Source organism: Mixophyes fleayi, chromosome 5, assembly GCF_038048845.1.
Source record: "Mixophyes fleayi isolate aMixFle1 chromosome 5, aMixFle1.hap1, whole genome shotgun sequence".
Taxonomy (NCBI): domain Eukaryota; kingdom Metazoa; phylum Chordata; class Amphibia; order Anura; family Limnodynastidae; genus Mixophyes; species Mixophyes fleayi.
Genome location: NC_134406.1, coordinates 50,572,084 through 50,594,400, shown reverse-complemented (window position 1 = coordinate 50,594,400; position 22,317 = coordinate 50,572,084). Strand labels below are relative to the sequence as shown.

The window sequence follows — 22,317 nt, the reverse complement described above, 5'->3', positions numbered from 1 at the left end:
AACTTTGTAACCTTACAAGGAGAATCCAAATCCATTATCACGTAGCTTTTTGCTCCCTCTACAATAATTACAATTAAATTGGATTACATGGGACGGGTGCGTAAGGCAAACAGAGGCTGCTGATGTGCCATTGTACAGCTGTATATGCCTCATCCTGCCCATGTGATTATGTAACTAAATTACCCTAAGTATTGCTTGCTACACTGGAAGTGTGTTTGACTTTAAATGCATTTATCTAATTGAACAGATTATTTTATTCAATTTGAAAGCATGGCTGGCTGTAATGTGTCTGTCATAGCTGCTACTGCTTTGATCTTTATATTATTATTATTAATAATATTATTATTAATATTATTATTATTAATGTTTATGTTGTTTATTTGTTTGAGTGGAACCCCCTAGAATTGTCTTCAATCTATTCACTTTGGAAAACACTTAGTGGTTCTGGACAATAGTCATTATTAAACTGTTTTTTGAAGAAAACATATCGATTATTACTTGCTATAAGGCAGGATAAAGGAATTGTCAATAAAATATCAAGTTTCCTCTTTTAAGTCAGAAATTCATAAATGATATAAAATTGTTGAGTGGAATTTAGTGAAATGCAATAGTTAATATAGAAGAAGCAGATCACTAGCTCTTTCTAACTAATGTGTATTTACTGTTACACATTCATTCAGTATAAGGTATATGTGCTTGTTTTGAATTTTTATAATTATCCTACAGTTGTATATAAAAGGAAAACAGATGTATTCTGTGATATTGTGTTTCATACCAAAATAATATACTGGAAAATATGGGCATGTTATAAATCTTAAAAATCCAGTTACGTGAAACATTGACTTGTGTTATATTTAATATCTTTGTATACATTAGGTTACTTGCAAACTGATAAATATGAACATTTTTGCATAAACAATTAAATAAGTAATGGATGCATATTAAGATTTAATGGATTTTTTGGTTTATTAAAAACTATTTTGGGTTAATTAACTCTTAGTTGAATTGGGATTATAGGACAATACCCACTAAATAATTATCTTTATTCTTGAAAGTTTGGAACACAAGATTTCAATATTGGGATCAATTAGCTGGAAGTGAGCGTTTTTGTACATAAACCAAATATATCCACAGGCCAAGAACAGGTGGATGGAATGTTAAGTGCTGCTGCCTTCCTGTTTTCTGCTCACATCTTGTTTCAATGGTTCTCTGTGTATTATTTAGAAATAATTAGCCCTGGGGACAGGATTTTAGCTGTCCATTCTGAGACAACATAGGGTAAAAGCCCCAGGGATATAAATGTGCTCTGTCCAGGCAGGACAAGACATGCACGCTCAGTTGCCCCTATATCTTTTGCAGCTCAGTCATGCTCAAAAGTTGACATAGCTTAAAACATATAGATAATTTTAGGGGCTCCAGCTGCCCACTAGCTGGAGCCCCTACATGCAGCTACTTTTTTTTTGGGGATCTGCTGGTTTTGAAATACAGAATTGGCAAATAAGAAAAGAATTCTATAGATTGTCAGCATGCCAGCAGGGCGTCCTCTCCTCTCTGACCGTCTGTATTACCCAGTCTTGTTTTATTACTGGGCTTATTCACAATCGTAAAGCCCTATGGAATATGTTGGCACTATATAAATAAATGTTAATAATGCTGATGATCTTAATACTGATATCTTTAAATGGTGATGGAGAGTAAAGTAAACTGGAGGACCAATTAGAATCCATTGAATAAAACGTGCGATTGGTCCTCCCATTCATACAACCCTGCGCCCCATTTTTCAGATGGGGCAGTCAGAGAGCCCCGGGGAAAAATGGTTAAACTGAGTAGCTCCTGCGGCTCAGGCTTGAGGGAGGGGTGCATTAGAAAAATACTTTACTAGGTGGTAATGCAGTTTTAAAGCTATTTTTTTTATTAGATACCCAACAAAAACTACATTACTTTACCTGTAAAGCTAAGTTTCTATGCTCAGAAAATATATGAAAAACTCATTATAGGCAAACGCCTATTTATACAGTATTCTTTATACCCAGTAAACATTTTGGATGGCAGAGAATCCTGGGTAAAAGTGGATATGATTGGTTAGTCAATGTAGTAGCAATTCCTGGGTGAGAATCTCGTAATAGGCAGATCTGGCCCATATTAAACTACTGCTAAATCTACATTCTCTCTCCAATCCTTGTATGCTGGCATAGTTACCAACACTTGAAAAATAATTGACTGCTAGGCAGGCATGGGTAAGCATAGCACAACAATGCTGGCTAAGTGGGTAAGCCCCCAGCATCACTTGGCCCCTGGCTATAGGTATAATGTCACTTTTGGCATTGTAAATACTTTCCTTCAATAATTATTAGCCTGTATATTGTGCAGAGTATAAATGGCAAGTTAGAATTGTATTCAATATATAGATAAAGAGAAGATGCACTCTACAATTGACTAATATAAATAAATCCCCAAAATATTAAAACCATGATGGTGCCTGAAAATTAGGGACAGATAGCGATGAGTACTGGTGGTCTGCACGCTCCATTCCTGCAAGCTTTAGTTTACAGACTCAGCAGAGCGTTAGGAAACTTGTCTTTAAGCATTTTGCATAGTGTACAATTTACTTAATAAATGTCCCCATAGAACTTAACTGAATTTTCCAAATATTAACACTTCAGAATACTGCAGGCGACATAGTTAATAACATGAAGTGACTGCTTGTTAGAAAGTATGTGTATAGCTCCATTCACTCACATTACATTTTTGGGTTCATGCCACAATTAAAGCTGCACTCTCTGCTAAATGTTGGGAACTGGATGATGAACAGTTCTTCCCAGAGCTCCTCCGTTTCTGTAGTACAGCACCAGAGCTGGTGCCTGTGGGGCACAGACCAATAAGAAGCCGCAAGCACAGAGCTGGCAGCTTCCAATTGGTCCTCCGGCTCACAGTAGTTTCTGCAGCAATTTATTTAGTTGAAGAGTTTTTATTGAGCATAGATAGGATGTTCTGTATTACCTGATGATACCTGTGATACAAGGTCACATAGAGGGCAGTACAGTATGTTCCTTAAATAGATGGTCTTATAGTTATACCTTGATGAGGAAGGATATAATGTATGTAGAGAGGTCTTTTAATGACAGAGTGATGCAACATCATAGAAATTTAAGAATTCTGTGGTAATTATCGCCCTGAGCAGAATGTTCCTTCATTCTTTGGAATCCTATGCATTTATCTTTAAATGAGGCTTGACCAGAATTTACACCTATCCATGATCGTATAAAAATACCTGGCCGCTATATTCACTGTTATCAGCAGTATATTTTTACTTGACAAAAACATTTTTCAGAAACAGTAACTGGAAAAGGTGTGTTTTCTTACCCAACAGGTGGACACTGTTATAAGTAGCAAGGCATGTAGTTCCTATTAAGTGCAAGGTGCAACCTTTCTAATTACCCTTTTTTAAGATGTAGTAGCATGCAAAATATGTTGTAAGTGGTTCCTCAATTAGAAAAAAACATTAAATTATATTCTTAGTAAACTACTTTGCATAACTTAGTATATTTTGTGGCAAACTCTAAAAAGTATTTCAAGTATAATCACTGTGGACCTGATTCCAGTCCCAACGCAACTTTGTACGTAAGTTGCGTTTAAAAAAATAGCACAGAACTTCCACGCCCGGCTCTGATTGGCTGTGTACGGCCTTCCATCCAGCTCGGCTCTCGCTTGTCCGACTTTCTTCCTAACTACATTCCTGACCACACTTTTGTTTCACTCTCCTGCTCTTACAACCCATTCCTTCCAGCACCCATTGTTCCCTGCATCTGACAGGGACTTTGTATACTTAAGCATGTTGTAAACAAAATCCTCATTGCAAACAAAAGCATTAAGAAACTAGAAGACTGTGTTCTAAATAATCTGTAACAGAGGTAATGGCATACTTAAAATACTTTATACTGTTAGTCCTCAAATGGTAACAGAACATTCTTTGTTATCTTATTTCAGTTTGCAAAATTTTCATATATAACAACATTTTGCCTCATTTAGAGTTGAGAAAAAATTTGCTCCTGGACAAACAATGTTGCAATGCTGCAGATGCATGCTGGGAAAAATACTGATTGCTTTTAGCATGTAGCACATAAATATTGAGCAGCTTTATTTTTAAACTGAAAATTAGAGTTGAGCTAGGGCATATCACCCAACTCTAAATTTGTCTGCACATATAAAATTTGCCCTCTCTGCAGTGCAACATGGTTTTGCCAAGGTGCAAAATGTGCACCTTTTTTTTCTTTGTTCCTAACATAGGCCCATCATTTTTGTGGATTAACCAATTCGCTTAATACTATTCTGCAGTCTTCCCCGCAGTCACTGCGGAAACTCTGAGTTCCAGTAAATTCACACACTTTGTCCGAGGGACCTGAGAGATATCCATACATAGTTGTATGCGAGAGTCCTTCCTGCCTCTAGATGCCAATGCAGATTTATGTTCCCAACTCTTGGCACAGCAACCTAACAAGGCTGATCACCGGAGCAGGCCAGAGTGTCTATCAATGACACTGATAGTTTAATAGCATATGTGTTGTTTTAAAATATATGTTACACATTTTATTGTTAACATCTCCACAATAATCACTGTCTTGAGCTTTTATGCATCGTGTTTCCATCCAGTTTACAAAATGTTCAGTTAAGGCAGCAATATTTCGGGAAATGGTTTGGACAAATGATGCGTACTGGGCTCCTAACCCTCCCTCCGTTAATCTATGTGTAGGGATCTATAATTAAAGCACAAGTGTCACCTACACACAATGCCTATTTTTTGGACTATAAAATAAATATTCAGCCTATCAAATCACTAGGAATCACTAGGTGACTCATGTATATCGGTCATAAAGTGGCTCAGTGGTGTCACTAGTTCTTAGTGAATTGATAGCATGCATTCCTCACTTGTGAATATTGGTACCGTTCACAATAATGCTGCCTTCACTGTGTCTAAGTGACAGTGTTACTACTCAGAGTACTTCATATTTTTATGCTACTTAACATGTTTGAGGAATAACCCATTCAAGCATTTTTTGTACATTATTTTAATCCAGTGCCAGATGGTGAATGGAAGCTGCAACTACCTTTATTTTATACAGTGAATATTTAATAATCTGCACAGTAGAAAGGACAGCAAAACTATAAATGACTTGTAAAATGTAACTTTATATGAACCAAAAATGACCTTGTGGGGGCCACTGGTATCTCTGTTTCTTGAATGACTTATATGAGAAATTCTATTATATGATTGTTCCTGAGGTAAATAGCAGTGTGTTGATGCAAAGTTTTAATGAGAACATTGATATGTGCTGTATATTTGACCCTAGTAATTTGTCATTAGGTAAATCTGATATTTTGGATTTAAACAGATGTCAGGCCGTGCAGTATTATACACTTAGTTGCTGTTAGCTATTGGTAACATGAAAGGGTCTCTGGTATGCAGATGGCTGAGGTGTAGATTACAGGTCAGGTGTCCACCTGGGCTCTACTTATCTGATCTGGACATGCTCTTGCGTGTTTATCGGACTATGCAGTTTGCATATTATTGATACCTATATTTTCCAACTCTCCTGGAATTTCCGGGAGACTCCTGAGTGAAGTGACAATGCAGCGATTCGCTCCACCGCAGCTGTGTCTCGTGACGCTTCCGAGGGGGCAGTAAAAATGTTGGTTATGTTGATAACACTGTAAAGTTTTTCCTTCATTACTTCAAAAAACAAGTTCACATTAGTGCTTTTTTTAGTTTTATCTATTTTGGTTGGTACTAAAAGTCCAAGCCTAGGCTGGCTGGTAGTCCCTGACAGAGGGACAGGACGCTTACTCATCTATGGTCAAGAGAAATAAATACTTTGTTGCAGATTGACCTTGTATAGCTGCAGGATGGGCCCCTCCAAAATATCACGACGCCCAAGAATAACCTCATCAAAATGTATCTGATCATTTTCGGGTCGAGGTTCAGATTGATCTGTGTTGTCCTGCCTGAAATGATGGATCCTCTCTGCCGCTACAATCCGTGCTGGTCATGTGGCACCGGTCATGTGACACTGGTCATGTGACACTATCTCAGACAGTGAGGAGGGCACTGGCGGTTATTTCAAACTTTAATTTGTTAAATGTATCCACCTACAACACACCATTTGTCACTGAGACCAGCATCATCTTCAATCGGTCAACTGACCAAGCAGCAATTTATTTACTGCTTAGTATAAGTGGTAATTACATTTTAATGATTTAAATAACATTTGACATAACCTCCAATTCTCTCCTTATTTTCTCGCTCAGCAGAACATGTGCACTGTTAGCCCCATCATTCCATCCCTCGGCCTGAAAGCTAAATGGCAGAATTTAGAAACCTATGAGTGTTGCCAATTTGTAAACCGTTCCTGTCATTTGACGGTTGGGATGGGATATGGATCTGGCCCATATGTGGCCATCTTTAGTGCGAAACATCTTTTTATTTTCTTATTGCATCTGTTAACATGAGTGGGTTCTGCCTCGCTGCTTGTGAAAATAAAATATCAGCCACAGCCAGTAGCAGAACATGACTTCCCTATGACGTCAGCATGATAAATCATTTAGAATGCCTGAGTAATGCAGATACGATGGAATCCGTATTATACCCAACCAGAAGAGCTGTAGAAACAATAAGTTGTTTTCAACTTAAGTATTTCTTTTCTATAATGAGCATTTAAATAGCATCATGTTCCATCTTCAGATTACTATAATTATTATAGACATGTGCAACATTTGTTACATAAATAACTTTATCTTTCTAGTTTTGGGTCATGCATTTGTACCATCCCTACATCAATCTTAAGTGAATATTTCCATACTTTTTTCAGCAATTTAATGAATGTGTTTTCCTTTGCATGCATTGAATACTGATGATGATTTTGCTGTCTAGATGATGATAAAATTTAGTTTATTATTATTATTAGTAGTAGTATTATTATGCAAATCCCAATATGAAAAAATGCACATATAGGGGTAGATTCAATGAGCTGCGTTGTCCTTTAGAACCACGCGGCCCGCGCCGTATTACCGTTACTACGGTCATTTCTAGGGATTTTTTCCTCACAGAGCTGCGAGCAAAAATCAGTGGAGAAATTACCGTAGCAACAGTAATAATGCGCGGAACAGCATGGTTAATTGAATCTACCCCATAGAATGAAATCACATTGCTTCATTAGCTCTCATGTGAAAATATAATATATGATATCAGCCAGATAAATGAAGCAGCAGTAGTTGCGTTTACTGTATCCTTTATCACGTCTACAAACCTGTACCCCCTAGCATCAGGCACTACAGTTAGGAAGATAATTTTATATACACTCTAAGGGGTAAATTTAGTATAGTGCGTTTTTACAAAACCGCAAGTAGTTTTTGTTGTCGACTTTATGTGCAAAAAAAAAAAATAGACGAAACCAAACAAATAGTTTGAAATCGCCACACCGATTTTTTTAAAATGGCAAGTATATACAACGTAAGCTTTACTAAGTGGCAGTTTGCCAAAAACTCACATCATAGTTTTTCTTACAAATGGTTCTGTTAGGCGAGATAGCTTAAGCTGCAGGCTGCTTGAGCTATCTTTGTTGTCAAATTGGGAAAAAGATGAACAATTAAAAAAAATACGTCCCCTCCCCTTCTCTAACAGCCCAGCATCGCACCCGGTTCTCTAGGTGGGAGGGCAGACAATAGGGCCCCCACACCTAGAGAGGACCTAGAGATTAATGGCGTCTTTAACTTTATTGTGATGTAGCCACTTACTAAAGTGTCTTGATGAACTTTAAGGGGCATATTGAATTGTTGGCGTAAACGCCGAAAATCTCGCGGCGCGCGCACTATTACCATTATTACGGTAATAGTGCACGTAAAAAACGTTATTACGGTAGTTTTCTCGCTGGATTTCAGCTTGCAGCTCCCTGAGCCGCGAGTTGAAATCCAGCTTACTATTACCGTAATAACGGTAGTAGTTTTAATGCCGCGGAAAAGGGCGACAATTGAATATGCCCCTATATATGTCTTCATGTGGATGCGTTTATATACTATTTTCAGTTGCACATATTGGGAGATATGTGCAATTCAAAATAAACATGGAAATGCACCATTTTTGCACCACACATTGTATTAATTTATTTTATTACGTAATAGTATAGTAGTGAGGAAAATAGTTAATACGATTACTTACAATGTCAAATATCTTAAGTTCTCTAGTTTTGGAATATATATACAAATTTATAATAGTGAATACCTTAATATAGGCTATATATAGCTGGACATACATTATAAAGTCAGAATGTGCACTTCATGGCCCCAGTATTCTAGAACGCTCACAGCCGATACATTGACAGAAGGGTTAAGTTCCTTCAGCCTGGCAGGTGGAATGTAGCGTGCCATAGGGCTCTTGGCATTTCCGCTTATTTCCCAGTCAGGGAAGGAAAGGCTGAGTTCTTGCGCGTCACATCTCTACGACAGCTGCCACTTGCTACTGTACCAGGGCCCTGTGCCCCGGCTCCAGGAATCTAGCAGTGCAGGGCCGCAAGGCTTGGGAGGTTGGGAAACTTGCTGGCTTGTTGTCTTGTGTTAATGTTGTTGTCACAGTTTTCAAATTGTTCTGCTTCCTATGGCCACACAGCAGCAGCTGTTAATACTATCAGTCAGACTGTCAAACAGAAAGCCGGGGGAAAAATGGAAAAGTTGTATGTTCTAATGCAGAGGGAGATGAATGGAAGATGTGTGTGTGATAGAGTTTCCACATAAGAGATGTAACCTGGCACTCCATCACTTCACAGACACTCTTTCAACTTTCGGTTTCCATATTCACATACTAAAGAGACAGCAGTTACTATTGTAGATGATTTAATGTAGCTAAAACTATAACCAAAGAGAAATGCCTGATATTTTTGTCATGATATGATAAGCTTGCACCTAGCTGGATACCAATACTGTATGTACGATTTAAAACATATTAAAAATATATCCACACATTTTTGTTAATACGTATGTCCACTTGATAATAAAATAATTTCAAATCATTGCAACTAATTTCTCTGTTGCCTTATGGTTGAAATACAGCACTTTATCCGAATCATCAGTACTGAGGCGCAATTGTGTTCAAGAGCTTAAACCTGCTCTAACATCTCTGAGTAATAGTAGTCAGCTGTCTGCAAAGTTCTGTTGTATTGAATGGGTGTAAGCCAGTTAAAGAAATGGGTGTGTGAAAATCACTGTCTATCCATCCGTAGAGAATATTATGGTACTTCCATCACAAAGTGATAGGAACTTAAAAATAATTATTTGTAAATAATGTTATTATTTTCCGAGTTTGAATTAAAATAAAATGTATTGGAATTTTATCTTAAGTTTGGTCTTATTACAGAAATATTTATAATATATGGTATAGATAGATAGTTATAGATATGGTTACATTTATCACATTTGTTGGTAGATTTATTTGCATTGAAAAGGAGAATATGAAGAAACCACAGCAGTCTGCAAGTATTTAAAACAACATCATTCTAACATTTAAACATGTTCCTTGTAATTCAGCTTTTACATCCATCCTTCATAAACTAAAACTATGGGGAGCTTCCCCTGTAGATGACCATAAGTCTGCAACTATGTTCCTTTGTTTTACATAAAATGCTTTATGAACTGTAACATTGTGAGATTTGCAATATTTATTATAATGTCTGTAATATAAATGGGTGTAGTTATATATCATAGTCATTAATATTAATGTATTACTGATAAACACTTTTGTTTCAGACTAAGTGGCCTATTTATCAAGATTCTTATCACCATGACAATAAGAGTTACTTGTCACCCCGGAGCTTACGCTCTGTTCTACTGACCTGGTTTAAGCTTCCAATTCCACTGCTATTACAAAGAAAAACTTTTATATACCAATATATAACCGTAGATAACATATAACTCATATCTACCATCCTCCCCTCCCCCAAAAAAATAATACTTATTTACTGGGGTACAGGGCAATTCGGAGTGGTAATTAACTGAACATATATCTTTCTTCTTCAATAGGGCATTTTGCCCATTGATAAATTGACCCCGCCGTTTGTAAAGCATTTTTGTGATCATGTGACAGGAAACTCCTGTTTCATGCAGGCAAATAAAGTGGATAAGTGACAGACTCTGTAGGATAAAATATGCTGGGCTCAAAGTACCCATGTGACATTAGCATAAAGCGACATATTTGGCTAGCCAGGCAGCCCTGGTTTACAATGCACATCAACCAAAATATGTACATGCCCAAAGTAAAAGCAATCTTCTGTCTAACGAGGTCACAAAAGGCTCCATCATTCACTGAGCATCTGACTATTGTGTTCACCTATGTCAGGGCTGATTGGGTACACTAGTAAGGGCTAACCTGAGACTGTAGGGGAACCCACAGCAGCTCTCTTAGGTACCCCAGACATTTTGGTAAGTATTAGAGTTTCCAAATTGTCATGTATGGTACAGAGAGTAGAGTTATTTACTGTACATTCATTGTAAGACTACAACTAGTATCTTATTTGTGAATAATCACAAAAGAGGATCACAACTAAAATCCAAATTCACTGAATGGGCTGAAATGTCTACAAATATGGGACTTTTAGTTGGAAATAAACAGTGTAACTTCAAATTACATGTCTTTATTTTAAAATGCTTAATTAAAAATCCCGTTATTTTCAGGGTTAATGACCCCCCCCCCCCCTATTAGTGTCTGCCATCCTGTTGTATAAATAGTAGATATTATAAAGCAGATTACTTTGCCACTGCAGAGTTAATATATAACTGTCATAAGTCATCCTTGTTCCATCTGTGTGGTTGGAGCAGGTACATGCAGCATGACAGTCTGGAGAGTACGGGTGTGGTAGATAATAACTATGGCTGCTCACATGCTAGGCTACAGGATACGTCACTGCTCTTCTGCTGGTCCAGCCATTAACTAGGGAAACGAACAATAAACAACTGCTAAAAAAAGAACCTAGATTAATCAAACACCAACTCAGGCACTAGGGGGAAGGGATTATACACAAGGTGAACACGAGGTAATTTAACACATCACAATTACCATACCTGTGTTTTAAGCCTTTCCAAATCAGAAACCGTGATTTTCTTTCTCATTAATTATTCATCTACTGGTTTGTAAGAATCATTATGTTATATTGTTATACTCTTTGTTTTTGTAGAACAATATTTAATAAATGCCTTTGTTTTGTTAATCTTTGGAAGTCAGAGAGTAACCAAATTGTAAATTTAGAAGACTTCTAAATTTCCACTTTGACCACCGGCAATCCTAAAATACATATTTGTCTTTTTCATAGTAACACACGTAGATATCTTTTACAGCTTTACAAATGAATCTATAGACAATACAAGTTAGTTTTATACAGATAACTTCTAGATCAAGATTCTAGCGTTTGAAACAACTAAAGAATCTGACAGTGGGGGTGGGAGAGACAACAAACACCACAAACACACAACCATACCTTTGTGACATGTAAAACTTGTTATCATTTGGATTATATATTATAGACCTATATGTTCTGTTTTGCAAATACAAGTCCCTACCTATCTTTCTTCATTGGTTTGATACATTCCCTGGTAGAGTGTATCTAACTATACTTGACTGTGGTGGCATTGGAAAACTTTCTCAATTCCGCATTGTATGCAGGTATCTGCCAACATCGTCATTTTGAAAACTCCAGGCACAAGTAGTTTTTGGTCCCCACGGCTCTAAATGGCATCTAATTCTGGTGCCATAGCAACAAATCACATGTTAGCTTTCACAAGTCTCTCTTCCATGCGACTGAGAAATATGATATTGGATGGATTTCTATGAGTTTCAGCACCTCATTGCTTCTTCCCTATATTAGTAGTTGAGCCCTAAAGAGTCACTGGTGTGGACACACATTCAACCTAAGTATTCCAGACACGTTTCTGAAGGCATCCTTGGCTAGTTTAGTCTTTGTTAAACCATTTACTAACTAAACTGAACAAATTGGAATTATTTGGAACCTGCCAAATTGCTTGTCAGAAGAGATCCTGCCTTTATAGAATTGAGCATGTTCATCCAATAAGCCAATACAACAGGGAAATACATTTCACTGAGAAAGAGCAGACCTATTTATGAATAAATGTGATGTGAAACACCTATTTTATGTGCCTTTCTCGCTGTAAGTGCATTAACTATCACATCAACATGATGTCACCTGTCTAACTATGTCTCTTCAGCGAGGAGTGGAGAGGGCACAGTGCTTTTTTCCTCTGCAAAAGGCTCTCTTTTTTTATACGTCCTTGGAAGTATCATAGATTGGACTATTATTTAAAACAGCAATCCCACAAAGTCTCTCTTCATCATGTACCATGTGACTGTGGTTGCCATGGTAATCCCCATGACACTGCAGAATTCTAATCATTATTAGCAGCCTGAAGAAATAAACCAAGAAAAAAATGGTAATACCAAGATTACTATGGAATAGAGGGGATTTATGTGAACTAGACTAAGGGACCTATTTATTAATAAGCTATGACAACTATGATTTTTATATCCTGCTTATTACAGTGATTAAAAAAAAATCTGTTATTACCGCAATATTTTGGTGACCATGGTAAAATAGGCCCAGAGCAGTAAGGGTTGACGTACAATTAGCACCGCAATGATTGTTAAACAGGGTAGGAAAAATCTGGCAAATCTTACTGCCAGTGGAGGTTACTATTGGCGATAGCAGCACTATTGCCACGGTACCCTCTTGATGTAGAGGGCAACTGCAATAGGGCTTTTCGACATTTGATAACTATACCCCTTAGTTCACCTCTACCATCATCATCATCAACATTTATTTATATAGCGCCAGCAAATTCTGTAGTGCTGCAGAGCGAGCTGGTTCTTGTATTCAGTGTGACTTTCCATGGGGGACCTCCTTATTTGTTATACGCAGGGGAAAAGTTTAACTGAAATCTGTGTAGACCTAAAATGATGGTATGAGGGTCTTTTACGCAACATTTTTTACATTGTTTCACCGTTTCCATAAACACTTGAGTCGGTAATTCCACAAATGCTCACACAAGTCGTTTGTACAGGGGCTGAACTGTGGAATGGGTGTGCACATATATTTTCGTGAACAAATAAGCAAAATTCGCTGTACATCCGCCTATTTGTGGTTAGTAAATTAGCTTTTACATGTTTTTTAACACCTATGCACCTGTGGTCCTTTAGGGATTTTTGTTCCTGTATATATTTTTTTAGGGAACATATTTGCCTCATAATTGTATCACTGTTTCTTCAATGAAGCTATACATCCGCTCACATAAGTGAGAGGACAGCTGGTTTGATGCGTCTTTGTGCAGTATTTCTTACATTCATCGTTACACGAGAATATGATTTGCTTCCTGTCTTACTCCTAATATACCTGAACTGTTTCTGCCAGTGTTGTACACGTGACTTTCCCTATGTCCCCACTGTTTGTGTGGCCCATCTGATGCTGCTGGTCCCAGCGGATAGGCAGTAGATTCCACAGCTCCCATGGCACAGGCTCATGGTTCTTACTTAATTCTTGCGGTTCTCTCCTTGGAGTCTTAGCCAGGACTCTGACACAATTTCTGGAGCCTGTGCTCTTCTAATCAACTCCAGCATTGTTGAAATGAAGCAATTGGTTTATACAAATGTGAATTCTGTGAGTGCTGGCAGCGAAGGACTTACACAGGGAGAATTGTCAGGTTGCAGAAAGAGGTGTCAGCGTTTTTGTTCTAGACACCACATATGACTTATATCATACTCACTTAAGTTATACATGTTTATAGAGAATGTGAACATATTTGAAAGAGCGCTAGGTAGCTGGGTGTAATAGCAAGGTTGCTTAAACACCAAAACGAAAAGCTTAAAGATAGAATACATATTTCTCCGTCATCATAACATTCCACTGTAGCTGCTATGACACACTGCCCCTGCCCCTATGTATAAATCCACCATTACACATTTCTGTATAGCAAGTATGCCAGTCTGTCACTCAAACTATGTCTGCTCAGACAAATGACTTGTCTCCTAACATGGCAACCTACTTCAAATGGGTAAAAGAGAACATGATGGACATTTTAATTATTTCTGATTTATCAGCTAGCTCGATAAATATACAGTCCTATCATTGACCAAATGTTTCTGCTTAGCCATTTTGGCAAAAATATGTTTATTGGGGAATTCCTGGAATGGAAAGTCCAAATGGGATTTCAATGTGCATGCGCTAGTAGAGCAAAACAGGGACTGGCATAGTGGTAGGACCTTAATGCTGGGCCCATAGCCATTGCAACCCTTGCAGAGGAAATATTCTGCAGATGATCTACATAACTTATATGAATATCTTCTTCATTGTATAAATGTCATCAAGTAATAGTTTCACATATCAACATAAATTTGACTTGCAGTCTTGTACCATAACATCTAAAGTGAACCTGTGGCCTAGGCACATTATGCGCTGAACCAATATTTATGAAAATACAGCCAGTGAATTCACTAGACACTAGTGACCTCACTGACTCCATATTTAACAACTGTCCTACTTTCCAGGGACAGTGCAAGTTTATTTAAGATTTGTCCCAAGAAATTGTAGTCCCAGAAAATCTCAGCAGCAGACTGTCCCTGGGAACTATTTTAATATGTTGGCAGCTATGAGAGTCGTGATATTGATAGGTTGCATCGTCATGGATACAAAGCCACATGAATCAGTGATGTCATTAGTTCCTAGTGAACCGATAGGCTGTTCTAGCTATGAATATTGATTCAGCCAACAAAATGGCTGCCTTGAATATGTGTAGGAGACAGGTACACTAAAACCATTAAAATCTGATTGTGATTGATGGATTGTGTAGTGAGTTTATACAATTAATATGCTGTGACTCATTTTTAGCAATAGCTCATCCAAACTCTGACAGGAGCTGTAGACAGACAAAGTGTTTGACCATCAGCCATGAAAGTAAACTCAGGGGATAGGACAGGTCTTTCTGGGACAGCAGGAATATATTAAGTAATATTGGAAGCTCTGTTCAAGACTGAGGAAGCTACAGCACTCTGAGAGAGGCCGGTCTAGTTATTAGTGTATGTACTGTATATAGCAAACAGACATAAAACAGCATTAGGGATCTTAGGTACGGCCACAGTGAGCAGGAAATGCAGTAACACAGGACGGCTCATCCTGCCTCTGCTTTCTAATGCTTTAGAACAATTACAATTCCCCCTTTAGCTATTAAAAGTTACATCTTTTCAGAGTACACTTAATGCTTGTGGATAAAAGCCACTTATCATATAGTAATGAAGTACAGAGTGGGTGTGGACGCTTTTGTGTCTAACAGTTTTGCCTATGGTACATAAAGCAAACAGTCCTACGTCTTATTTCTTTCTTACACAAGGGGTTTGTGCTTTTTGCTTTTTTAAAATTTTAAAGGCAGAAATAATTTTCATGTCTCAGTGATAATTTCTAGTGAATTGATAGGCTGCATATTGAATCAGCCCACAACATGGCTGCTTTCCCTGTGAACTGATAGACTTTAATATTGCAAGTTACAGGTCCAGCGAAGAAAATGGAATGAAAACTTACCCACTTACATTCGCTTCCCTAATAAATATACTGTGCTGCTTTTACAATGACTAATTGTGAAGATTAAGAGTCCTATTTACTATACCCTGGCTTATCGCAGAGATATAAAATCTAGTCTCAATACAATTTAAGAATAAATACTGTCTGGCAGCGCTAAGAGTTCTCTTACTGCTTCGCCAGCCGGTCCAGGGTGCCTCTGCACATGTGTGATCAGCCATTGCTGGTTTATACGTTCACATTGGAAATGGAAGCCTGAATTTCCACTTTCAACCACCTGCCTAATATTGTGTAGATCCCCCTTGTACCACCAAAACAGCTCTGACATATCGAGGCATGGACTCCACGAGACCTCTGAAGGTGTCCTGTGGTATCTGGCACCAAGACATAAGCAGCAGATTCTTTAAGTCCTATAAGTTGCGAGGTGGGGTCCTCATGACTCAGACTTGTTTTTCCAGCATATCCCACAGATGCTGGGGAATTTGGAGGCCAAGTCAGCACTTTGAACTCTGTCATGTTCTTCAAACCATTCCTGAACAATGTTTGCGGTGTGGCAGGGCGCATTATCATGCTGGAACAGGCCTCTGCCATCAGGGAAAACTGTTGCCATGAAGGGGTGTACTTGGTCTGCAGCAATGTTTAGGTAGTTGGTACATGGCAAGTAACATCCACATGACTGCCAGAACCCAAGGTTTTCCAGCAGAATATTGGTCCCACCAGTTGGCCCTCTTCCCATAGTGCATCCTGGTGCCATCTCTTCCCCAGGCAAACGATGCACGTGCACCCAGCCGTCCACATGATTTAAAAGAAAATGTGATTCATCAGACCAGGCCACCTTCTTCAATAGCTCCATAGTCCTGTTCTGGTGCTTAAGAGCCAATTGTAGGCGCTTTCGGCATTGGCCAGCATAGGCACTTTGACCAGTCTGCTTCTACGCAGCCTCTTGCACAGCAAGCTGATGCACTGCGTCTTATGACACCTTTCTATCATAGCCAGCATTAACCTATTCAGCAATTTTTGCTACAGTAGCTCTTCCCCATGCACATGAATGAATGAGCCTTGGGTGCCCATGACCCAGTCGCCAGTTCACCGTTTGTCCTTACTTGGACCACTTTTGTAAGGTACTAACCACTGCATACCTGGAACACCCAACAAGACCTGTCATTTTGGAGATGCTCTGACCCAGTCATCCAGCCGTCACAATTTAACCCTTGTGAAAGTCGCTCAGATCCTTACGCTTGACCATTTTTCCCTGCTTCCAACACATCAACTTCAAGAACTGACTGTTCACTTGTTGCCTAATATATCCCACCCCTTGATAGGTGCTGTTGTTTTTGAATATTGAAAAATTATAAAGAAATGTAATAATTTTGAGAGCATAATGAGATATTACTGTACATCCACACAATTCCCATTATTGGCATATCTTTATGAGGGACATTGGTTCTGATTAGTGCAATTTATGGAAGGTAATGGTGATAAGTGCTATTGACGTGCTTGCTCTTATAAGGCCTTGGACATGACGGTTGATATATTTTGATATATTTACATAAATATGACTCACTTTTTAGTATGTTGGCCAAAAACTGTACTTTTGAATAGAAGGAAGTGGACAGGAACCAGTGTGTTAAGAATGGGTTTTCTATTGCAAGTGACTTGTGCCAGATGATGTTACTATCTCCTAGTGAGCTGTATTCTTAGGAGTATCGTTGGTTGCCTCCAATAGAGGCAGTTCATGAAGTGCAGAGCAGTACTTGCTCTGATCCAGCTGTGCACCTTGGTTTACACCAGTGTCACTAGATTCCCACCAAGCTGCATAGACTTGCAGAGCCTCTAATTTTGCAGAGAAGGTAAAAACACAATTTCATTATAGTGGACAAAGTTACTGAAACAAGGGAATGGAGACTTTTTCATGGCTTTTATCACTCCACAAAAGAAAAACAGTATTTATGGAGAAGAACGAAAATATTTAATTTAATGAAAGGTATGGTCTAAAGTGGTAGAAGGCTGGACTTGGACTGCGAGTTTTGTCCAGTGTGGCTCTTTAGATTTGTCATTTGCGAACGCTTCTTTGGATAAGAGCAGTAATGATTAATCCACATGAAGGAGATTTTGATTTGAGGAACAAGATATGTTGTTGTTTGGTGTGGAGTTAATACATATTTGCAGGTGTTTTATGATTTTTGTAGCTGCTCCAATGGATTTGAAACTTGCACCATCAATACGTTGGCAGAAAATGGTACTTATGACAATGGTAATTACAGCTATGTACCTTGCTTCATCTAGGTGCAAATAATACATAATGAACATTTTAGTCTCATGTTGAGTTGGACGCAAATGGCGTTTTCAGCGTATAATATGCTTTTTTTTTTTACTTCTGTGTATGCCCAGAAAGCACTAATGAAGGTTGTTGCCGCATGAGGCTAATCCTGCGCTTGTGGCCGCTCGCGGCCCCTAACAACTAAAGAGACAGAACAGGACAGGGTAGGCATGTAAGAGCATGTTGGAGCAAATGTGACTTATGTAGACTCAGACGTATGTGCACCTGTCAGGAAAAGTGTTGTCATTTCTGTATGGAAACTATACACAAGGCCCTATGTGCGCATATAAACCAGAATGTCTCTGTTATATTAAAATATATCAAATACATAAAATATTTCAATTCCTACACAGCGAGTGTATGGGTAATATGGCTGAAACTTCAGCTTGCCAAAGACAGATAGCATCTTGATAGCAAATGGTTCTTTACAGCATTTTGTCAAATAAACCAGTTTTGTCTGCTGTCACTTTCGTTTATTTTACTGAGGGACAACATCGGATGGGACAGTTTGTAAATTAGTGCGAACTTAGAGGTGGCTTTGGATGAGGGTAGCAGTTATAAAGATGGATTACTCAAATAAAAGCATTTGCCCAGCAGACGTCTGTGCTGTTCAGAGAAAATTAATTCTAATGCATCCATCTACTATGTAACTTATTTAGCACATTTATCCAGGGGCATAGCACAAAATGACTTTGTAGCAATATATATATAATAGAGCTTCTATGTTATGTATATTATAATGTGCATGTGTAAATAACTTTATCTGTGCCCATCAATGTATAAAAAACTTGAGCTCATGCTATATGACGTTGAGCACGTGCTGGCTCCAAGAGCAAAAGGGGTCATCTGGAATTTTTCGGGCTCCCTGCACCTTTGGGCCCCAGAGGGGCTGCACATCCTGCTACTTACAGTAGTTCTGCTTTTGACAATGTATATAGTTGTGCCCACTCCCTTACCCTGCTTGAGGGATAAATACACTATTTGATGCAGTAGCCAATTTATTATTGGAAAACTACCAATTTGATTGGGAGAAGTAAATGTCCGTATCTGCCTAGATAATCTTGCCTTGTTAGTTTTATGAGGGAGGTACACTATCTAGGATGATAGTTGTAAATTTGCCTCTGTGCCTGTGATGTCACTTGTCCTAATGGATAGTGGTTCAATACACAAAATGTTCTCCCACCTGCCTACTCATCCGAACACCTGGGAGAGTAGGACCCTATACCAGATCTCATGGCATCAGTAGGGGGCAAGGCTGGGATGATACAAATGGGCAGCACGGTGGCTCAGTGGTTAGCACTTCTGCCTCACAAAGCTGGGGTCATGAGTTCAATTCCTGACCATGGCCTTATCTGTGTGGAGTTTGTATGTTCTCCCCGTGTTTGCGTGGGTTTCCTCCGGGTGCTCCGGTTTCCTCCCACGCTCCCAAAAAATTACTAGTAGGTTAATTGGTTGCTATCAAATTGACCCTAGTGTCTCTCTGTCTGTCTGTCTGTTTGTGTGGGCATGTTATGGAATTTAGACTGTAAGCTCCAATGGGGCAGGGACTGATGTGAATGAGTTCCCTGTGCAGCGCTGCGGAATCAGTGGTGCTATATAAATTGATGATGATGATGATGATACAAATGGCCTCATCATATGCCCTGCACTTACCCTTTGGACCTCTTCTCCAGGATCTCCTGGAGAGTATGTGCTCAAAATGGTCTGTTTATTTAGTCCTACAGTGCAAATAGCACACATGCACTCATAGCAACTATACAGACACTAGACCTCCATGTAGTGTATGCTAGAAAAATATGAGTAATGGTGCGGTATTCTTCAACTATAATAAACAGCGTTGTGTGGCTAATTAAAGGTTGTAAGTACAACAAAATTACAACAATTGTTCCTGATGACAACAGCTGTGGACATGTCTGACAACCTGTGGTAACACATCAGTAGTGCACACTTCTGAGTGAAGCAACACGTGATATAAAACGTAAACCACGCCAGGGAAAAATTGTGTTCAGAGTGTTTCACTTTCAGACATCCATGTCTGGTTTATGCACATGTTTATTAATGTACACCAAATGTCAACTACTTTCACATAGTTCTAGTTGTTCCTGATTCCCAGGGAGAGTTACATGTTTTAAAGATTTGTCTCTGGAAATTTTTGTCACTGGTTTGTATAATTTATTGTCAGCTTATTTAGTTCATACTTGCCAACTCTCCTGGAAAGTCTGGGAGACTCCCGAAATTCGGGTCAGTCTCCCGGGCTCCCGGGGGAGCTGGCATTTCTCCCGGATCCAAGATTTCACAGAGAATCGCGTCTTTTGACGCAATGATTCTCAGTGAATCACGCCATTTTGGAGGGCGGGAGGGGGCGGAACAAGGCCAATCGTGTCATTCTGGCCCCCCCCGCGTCGTACAGTACGGTTTTGCGGGGGCGGGGCCAAAATTACGCGATTGGCCTCGCCCCGCCCTCCAGTCACTCCCCCAACTCCCGGAAGCAAGTTCCTGGGAGTTGGCAAGTATGATTTAGTTGTGTTTTATGGAGGCTATTATCATTATGAGGGTCATTTTGTATGTGCAAATGCAGTACAAAAGTCTGCACATATCTACTTGAACATAATTCCCCTAATTGTGTACTCTGTCTACACTTGTGTGTGTATATGTGTGTGTGTATAGCATTGCACACCCTAAGATGGTTCTGTATATATAGCTTAGGTGTCCAGCTACTGCGCCACATGTAGGGGAATTTGTGTCTAAGGTTTGGCTAAACACCTACTTTAATTAATATCGGTATAGTAATTTAATTTTAACTCCTAAATTAATATTAAACAACTTGATCGAAGGTGGGTGTTCAATGGGTTTGAGCTATGTGTTTCAAAATATATCTAATGCTTTAGAACAGTTCTAGATGTAAAGACCCCAAGTGGTGTTTTAATAAACCCTGCACCCCAGTGAATACAGGACGGGTCACATACAGGGCAAGTTAAGTGTTTGTGAAAAGTGACACAAGCTGGTTGCTATGGTGATAACTCAGCCCAGTCTGTGAGAGACTGAGTGAGAGGAAGGGGGGGCTGTAGGCAGGGGGGTACAGGAGATATACAGAGGAGACAGGACTTGCAGAGAAGAGATGTGATGTAGTAGCTGGGAACCTGGGAGAGTGGGTAGGAAGCTTTCAGGCTTCCCAGAGCAGAGACCCCTGGAGAGAAGGGGAAAATGCTGCAAGTGGCAGCATGCATACACTATGGAATCTAGGAGCTGCATATGTGTTGGAGGTGAGCTACACTGTGATTCTGGCTGAACTGTGAGTAGCTTTGGAACTACTGTGACCAGGAGAACCTTGTATGTACTGTGATAAAACCAGATTTTTGGCTGCATATACAGAGGGGAGGAGTCCCTAATCCCAGAGAGGAGGAGAACCACATGTCACTAAAGAGAATCCCAAGAGAGAGAGAGAGGGACATTTTACATGGAAGAGACCCTGGAGTGAGGGTGGCTGCAAGAGGCATGGCAGCTGAAGTGTCAGAGCCAGGGGCTGAGAGTACACAGAGGAATGTGTCAGAGCCCAAGGGAGAAATCATCCCCGCAGAGGAGGGATGAGCTGCAGTTGATCATTACACAGCATCTGTCAGAACTGCATTAAGAAGCTGCCTGCCTGTTAGCATCCATGTCAATGCCCCTGCAAAGAAGGGTGAACTGCAGTGTAAGAGACATGTGAACTATGTTATATAACATCTAGATAACATTAAGAACTGTGCAGGAGGAGTAAAGAGATATATTTGCAACCATATTCATATTGCTCATTAGGAACTGTGCTGGAGAGAGTAAGAAGATATATATATATATATATATATATATATATATATATATATATATATATATATATATATATATATATATTTCTTTATTACTGTAACCTTTATGATTATTGTGCTGGAGGAAGAGAAGTGTAAATAAAGAGTTCAGTTTGTCATAGAGATGGTCTGGCGCCCAAATTATTCTTACGTTTATTGCACTGCACCACAAAGTGACATCACCAGTGTACCACTACCTACAAAGAAACATCTGCATGTACAGGGACCCCTGGTCATTTACAGCCATGCCCATCAGCTAGCCAGGGCTTGAGAAGGAGGTGCACTGTGTAACGTCGCACACCACACCGCACACAGTGACAGGGGGTTACATAGATAATACCTAAAAATAAGTCAGCATTCTGAAAATCTGTTGCATTGGAATGAAATTCCAAATATAGCTTTACTTCATTTAAATATCACACTTGCATACATACCTACATATGTCAGAATCGCATATTACCTGCTACTCGCCCTGGAGGAGCTAATGTCTGTGTGTGTTCATAATTGTTAATCAAGACAACATGTTAAGGCACCTGACTGGTAC

General features: G+C 39.2%; 1 protein-coding gene across 1 annotated transcript in view; it reads left to right on the top strand.

Moving 5' to 3' along the window:
- LOC142158305 (sodium channel protein type 5 subunit alpha-like) overlaps positions 1–22,317 on the top strand; it is a 289,400-nt gene that overhangs the window by 754 nt on the left and 266,329 nt on the right. The gene's annotated exons all lie outside the window — the stretch shown is intronic.